Consider the following 7,085-nt stretch of genomic DNA (forward strand, 5'->3'; position numbering starts at 1 on the left):
CAATTTTGCCTTCCAGCCAAGCTGTCTGTGATTTTTTATTTTATATTATTTTCCAATTTTGATATCCAGAAGACTTAAAGGCTAGGTTATATAGCAACTACTACCCTGGTTTACCTAACAAGTTCTCATCCATGATGAAGAGACATTTTAGGGCAATGAAAATCTTCTCATATTCAGTTAAATAGATCATCTTAAAACTAATTGTAATCTGATCAAATATATTTCATTTGCATTAGCATAATTCTAACACCTCATAGAGATTCCTTGAAAATCAAGACTTTCAGTGCTGCTTTACATTTTGGAGCATTAGAAGTATAGAAAATACAAGAAATAAAATTTAAATAAAAACAAACTACTAATTAGTGACATGCTGGTTACTATGAAACAGGATGGAGCCAACATAAACTGTGTATAACTGTAATTGTAAACATATCTCCTATCACTTAGTAGGGAGGACAATCTTGAGGTTCAAATTCTTCCATTCCACTTAGACAATGCATTGCATCATATGATTCCAATTTATTTCCATTTATTACTGACTACTTCTGTAACACTTTTCAAAGGAAAGAAGAAAAAAAAAGCAAAAAAAAGCAGATAGAAACAACATTGGAGTGCATTGCACTGTCCCCAAAACCATTAAATGCTTAAAGCCTTGTTTAAAAATAAGTTTTCAAACTCCATTTTTAATTAAGACAAGGGGAGAATAACAATCCAAAATTCAGAAAACTGTACTGTAAGAGATGTTCAAAAATTTGCTAGATTTTGGTCCATGGAAATTGCAGGAAGGCAAAGGGCTTTTTTATACTAACTTTTGAAGTGCAGGAATAAGAAGAATCACTGTCCACAGGCTCAGCTATATCTGTGTTCACAATCTTATATGCAACTCCACTTTATCCACATATATTAATCATATACTTTGGATGGAACTGCCTCTAGACAAGTGTGTTGAAGATAGCATCCGTTAAACACTAAAAGCTTATTCCCTGACATCAGGCTTCATTCTGAAAGCTCCTCTGATAAATGTCTTATTTAGTTTCTGGACAAGTCCAGAGCACAAAGAACATCTTTTATTTCTGAGAAAGGACAGATATTTGGTGAGCTTACATTGTGTTTTGAAGGATAAGCCATTCCTACCTGGAGGGGGAAAATGACTCACCAAAACATACAAAGAGTCCTCTAGCAGATGGGACTTCACACACACACAACTTCTGCTAATGGAATTGTTTTAATGTTGACAGCTACACACAGCAAGATGGATTTCATGTCTACCACAGAGAAAGCTGCCTTTGTCCTGTCTTTATTCAAGTTGAGTCTGTCCTGACTATAATACGCTGTGAGTAGAATAGTCTTTCTATAAACTGCCATGACTGCTGAGCTTCCACTGCCACCTGGAATTTCATTCATGTTTAGGGTAAATATCACATGTTTTTAATAGCATTAGTAAATTGATACCTTGCTCCATAACTAATGTGACCAGCATTTCTAGCTAAAAAAAATTGTATTTCTCCCTTTTCCCCAAAGAAGGAAAAAGTGTGAACTCCTGAAAATGTTTTTCAACATTGCACCTTTCACTTCTCAAAACAATAAAGAAAGAGCCAGTCTCCTCTGTTCACATAAGCAAAGTATTTCTCTTAGCAGCTGCTCTTTCCTTGCATAGGGTGCCTTTAAGAAAAAAAAAAAAGGAAAAAAAAAAAAAAAAGATCACTGAATAAATAAACTGGGCCTCTTTCCCTTCATCCGCATCTTGCTCCTAAAACGTCTCATTTTTTACATAATTGATCAGCGTTATTTGGATGAATGTGTTTGCACAGCTTTGGCAAGCAACTGCGTATTTTTTCCTTCTCATGCTGGAAGGAACATTTTATTTCAAAGAGTTAAACGGCCACAGAGACCCTTGAGATGCTCTACATCCTCTAGCTGTGGTATGCACTCTGCTAAGCTTTGAACGATACACTATGCAGCAGCCCCTTTGAGGATACGGCTATGTAAACCATCTTACACTCTTTTCCTACCTATACTAAAGGCCTAGTGTCTCCAGGAAAAAAAAAAAAAAAAAAAAAAAAAAAAAAAAAAGAAAAACAACGATTCCTGTAATTGGAAAAAATTACTGCTAGAAAGAATCAACAGGAAAGGACTGAAACGAATAGGTAATCCAAACACGTGCCTGAAATTCCACCATTAATAATATAATTCGTGCAAATGTTCCCAACAATGCTTCACTGTTAGTCACATGCCATTGTTTACATTGTTATGATGGTTAGGTTACCACAGATATAACTGTACTTTAAGTCTGGGAAGGTTGTGGCACGATATAAGTCAACCTCCTGTCACACTTCCATTTATTTTGCCACCGAAGAGGGAATAGGCAGCAGAGATGCAGATCCCATATGTGCTGAAGTCCCACAGCCACATGGATTTCTTTTGGAAACTGGGATCATTAACTGAAAAAAACTATGAAATAAGCCCTTTAAACACAATAGCCAAATTCTTTTCTCAGTCAGTAAGTGTAACTCAGGAATTCTGATTCTCTTTTTTTCAGCTGCCAGATGAAGCCACAGTAGGAGTACATGGTTGGTCTTATGAAAAAAACAAACACATCGACCAGTGCAAGTCTTAAAGACACTGCACAAAATACTTTTAAAAAAAATATATTTATTTGGTGGAATCATTCCTTTCTGTCAGAGAATAAAAATTGGTAATATCCCCTGTATCACCATGTGTGATGGCCCTCTGCAACTTACTCTTGCAATCTCTCCCACTCAGCATACATATGCAGCCATGCAGAATTTAGCCAAGTGGGAGTGACAAAGATCTAGTTTGGACAAGATATATTAAACCCTCTATTTATATAATTAATTTATATAACATTTCACCACTGAATACGATGAGTTTTCAGGCCAGTCACTGTCTGCTTCTTCATATAAAGACAGACCACATTTCATGACCACACTTCACCTTTTGCAGCATGTCAGGAACACTTTACCTTATTTCTGAAAGGCTCCATGGCATATTATCAACTTTGTCTTGACGGACACAGCTCTGAGGTTATTTTTAAATCTGCCAGTCTAGTCTTCTTTCGTAACAGCCAGTAGGTTCATTGTTATTCTAAATTTTGACACTGCTTTTTGTTACTTACATACAGGTTATGTCTCAGTAATAGAGTTGGGGTTGCAGAGAGGGGCACAGACGAAGTGGGTCAGAGAAGGAAAACCAAGAGAGGATGAAGGTAAAAGACATGTGACAGAAGATCCCTAACAGTTTGGTTTTTTTCCTTGACAGATGAGACAAGCATAGATTGTATGAAGTATTTTGGGGCTCAAGGCATTGATGGATCTATCTGCATCAACTGAAGAAATGATTTCTGGATATAACACATTTGCTATTATTGGAAGATGAACAGAGGGACAGAATACAGAACCTCTGTAGAAGCCCAAAGGAGACTGAAACATAGCATTCCAAATAATTTTGGAAAAACAACACTGAGGGCAAACATTTCCTTTATATAACTTGGCAGACCAGTGCTAAAAAATGAAATGTGGATCTCTAGCACTTGGCAACAGCAAATGGCCAAAAAAGGTCTTGAGTGAATAATATGCAGAGCAACTGTGAGTTTTAATTCAATTCATCACAAAAATTAGGAAAAGATTTTCTACCTTGCCAAATTCTGAACTACTTTTCTCATCTGTTTCTTTTTCTCTCTCTCTCTTTTTTTTTTTTAAAAAAAATCAAGCCCTAACAATTATTTTTCTATTACAAAACATACTAGCAACATAGAATTATTGATAGCACAGTGCTGGGAATGTTATTGACTTAAAAAAAAAAAAAAAAAGATATCTTAAAAGGCCAAATCCCAAGTCTCTCATTAATTTTGTTAGAAGGTAACTTATCTACAGTGGGTCAGCCCTGGAATGGCAAGTCTTGGTGAAAGTAATCTATCAGTTGCTATCAAAAGATCCCTTGTAACACAAAGTTCAGCCAAATTTATCTGTCCATTCAGGTTATCATGTCCTGTTTTCTTAACCTAGAAATTTGCTCAGAGAGCATTAGCTCACCGCTAGCTCCATAGCCCCTTTCCCACAGAAGAAAAACTGTATTTATAGCATTTTTTTTGTGTGTGTGAATTAAAGCTGTGAAGCAATATTGGCCTTTTGAGGCCAAAATACTAAATATTCTGAGCTTGTGTTACCATATTTGGCACCAAAATGTGTACCCATATTTTTTCCTTTAAGTCAAAACATCTGTTGAAAACTGATAGGTATCAGTAGATGAGAAGTGGTCATTCTTAATGCCATTGATAATAAGAGGGAAATAGACAATAAAAAACTGTCAGTGAAGTTACAAGTAATGAAAGCACTGAATCAGATAAATAGGAACTGGCCAAACTCATTTAGTAAAGCAAACCAAGCCTGGAAATCTTGGGGGAGAATTCTAGGTGGAGCAGATCAAATCCTTGACACAGATCCTGTTAGTGGTTTGCCAGTATTGCCTATCCTGAGCCAAGGACCAAGCACAGGCTTTGGCAACGCTTAGCTTCCTAGCACAGTTAAGCTTCATGTGAGGTGCCAGTAATGACCCAGATGCAGTCACCTTCAAACAACTTCCTAGTTTATTTATTCTGAGTGATCACAATACTTTACAAATTGCTTGCAACAACAAAGAAAAATGTCTTGTTGAATCAAGTTGTCTGAAGAGAAGATGTTGTAGGTTTGCCCTACTGCATGGAGAACAGCCAGGCCTTAGCAGAGAGTTTGAAGAACTGCCGACAGTGGACCTGTAGCAGCAGAAGACTAGGTTTTGGGGAGTGTGAGTCGCATCTACCTTGAAACAAAAATGGCTTCTTATATTTTCAGGGATTTTTCCATTACTTTAGGTTTTAGAATATAATTTTCATTTTAATATATTTTAGCTTTTCTTATAAATTCAATTCCAAAAGCAGTGTAAATCAAAGCATTTTCTGTATGAGTTGTGGGAAGCACCTAAGGTTTCTGATTTTCTATAATGAGCAAAAGAGAAATGGGTCGAAGACATCTTTGCCTGTGTTCTGAACAATCTTTTATTGTTAAAAACCTTATTTTCAACTGAAAAAAAAAAATATTCAGAAATCCCACTGATTTCAGGAGACCAAGAAACTGACTGAGACTCTATAATGTGGGACATGAAAGTTTCTGAAGTATCAGGTTTCATCGTAAGATCTGGAAATCTGTCAAGTCCTGCTAGGCATCATTTCTTACACCGAGTGAAAAATCACTTTTTTTTCTTTGTCTTCTCTTTGCCATTTCATAGGCCCAGAAGCTCTTAGGATTTATCAGCAGAACATAGCAAATCCCTAGTGCTGCAGAAAGTCCAGTAAGAAATGACATGCTTCTGCAACTAAAAACAACAAAGCCAAAATCTAACCAAATAAAAACAAACAAACAAACAACAAAATACAAACAGAAGCGAGCTTCTGACAGTGTGGGAAGTGGCCTAAATAAGACCATTTTTAGGAACTACTGATACGATACATCAGGAAATTATAGACTTATTTCTGCAGTTTTGCATTGGTTCTGGGGAAAGTCTTGGAAATGGCTGTAAAAGACCAAATGGAAGAATGGTCAGTAAACCACATCTTGAAGCAAGGACAGCCAGCATGGTCTCAAGTAAGGGAAGGGCATGCCTCGCTTGCTTGCTGGAATTGCTTAAGCCTGTGCCTGCCAACACAAACACGGGGAATGCTGTGGACACTGCATAGTTGGATTTTCAGAAAGCACTTGCCAGAATTCCTAACTGAGATTACTGTCTAATGTGCAAAGCCATAGCCTAATTCGGAATGGGCAAAGGGGGCCCCCGCAGAAGTGAAAGGCAGCTCATTGGGCAGGGAACGAGGCAAACCCCCTGAAGGCATGGGGAAGTTTCTGCTTCTAAGAGCTGGCCTTACTAATAAGCTTCAAAATGCCTGGCAAGTTGGACATGGTTTGGATGTGTAAGTAGAGAAAAGGAGTTGCAACACATCTGGAGGCACAAAGAGCTCATTTTATTATTAAACATGAAAGATAATTAATAGCCAAATTGTAATTTTGCTAATTTTGTAAAAGTAAATTTCAAGATTAAAGAAACTCAAAGCAAAGGGCAGAGCTGTACTCACCAAATCTCTACACAGCCTATTAGAAAAATAGCCTGAGACACATCAACAGAGTTTTTAGCCAGAGCTACTGAGAAAAAAATGAAGGCTAGAGTAACTGTGAGGTTGTAAATAACTGAAATGTCAAGTTAGTTGTGGAACTGAACAGAAAATAAAAACTTGGTTTGATCTGAAAGTTGAAAAAGTTTATTTGAGGTGAAAAAAATATTGGGAACCAGGACAAGCAATCTGATTCAATATAAAAATATAAATTTTAATTTATAAAATATATTTCCAAATACTAATAGAAAGAAAGAAAAAAAAAAGCCAGAAAAAAAATAAGAAATAGGCCAAAATTCTTTTTTAACTACTGTGCAATTAAGGCACTCACTCAGAATTTAGGAAACACATACCCTCTTCTATCTTCCCACTCATGCTGACTTTAACAAGTCCAGTATAATGTATTATAACATTGGATGTACTTCCTTTTCTGTTGAAGCTGTTCTTTCTGCCAAAAGTATTTATATATTCATTTACTTGAAGGCAGAAAATAACAGTACTCACTACCTGTAGGGAAACAGACTAACCCCTGATCTAATTATTATTTTACATGAGGTAAATTCAGTGAATTCAATATTGACACCTCCAGATTGGACTAGATGACTTCCTTCCAGTCAGAAAAATTAGATGAATCTATGAAAATCTCCTCAACAGAGAGAATATTGTGTGGTCTGGTAAGCACCAACCTTGGAAGCCCCCAGCATTTCAAGTGGGTATCATAACTGCTCCTGGATTAAGACAGCTGTCCACTTCATTACCATGCAAACCTGGTGAATCACTTCACAGTGAATCACCTCACAAATTTCATCTGTCTGGTTGTCATAAAAACCTACTCTCATTCTCCCAGAGCAGAGAACATGAAACACAATGTGTAAAATACTAATATTTTTACAAAGATGGGTCTAAAATTATACATCGTAAAGGT

At 36.6% G+C, this 7,085-nt stretch overlaps 1 long non-coding RNA gene across 1 annotated transcript; it reads left to right on the forward strand.

The window, feature by feature from the left end:
- Positions 1 to 1,215: 1,215 nt before the first annotated feature.
- Positions 1,216 to 3,713, forward strand: LOC119717259 (uncharacterized). The gene is made up of 2 exons (XR_005266509.2): positions 1,216 to 1,333; positions 3,280 to 3,713. It is a non-coding gene; the product is annotated as an uncharacterized lncRNA (long non-coding RNA).
- The last annotated feature ends 3,372 nt before the right edge of the window (positions 3,714 to 7,085 follow it).

Source organism: Anas platyrhynchos, chromosome 5 (genome assembly GCF_047663525.1).
Source record: "Anas platyrhynchos isolate ZD024472 breed Pekin duck chromosome 5, IASCAAS_PekinDuck_T2T, whole genome shotgun sequence".
NCBI classification, from domain to species: Eukaryota; Metazoa; Chordata; class Aves; order Anseriformes; family Anatidae; genus Anas; species Anas platyrhynchos.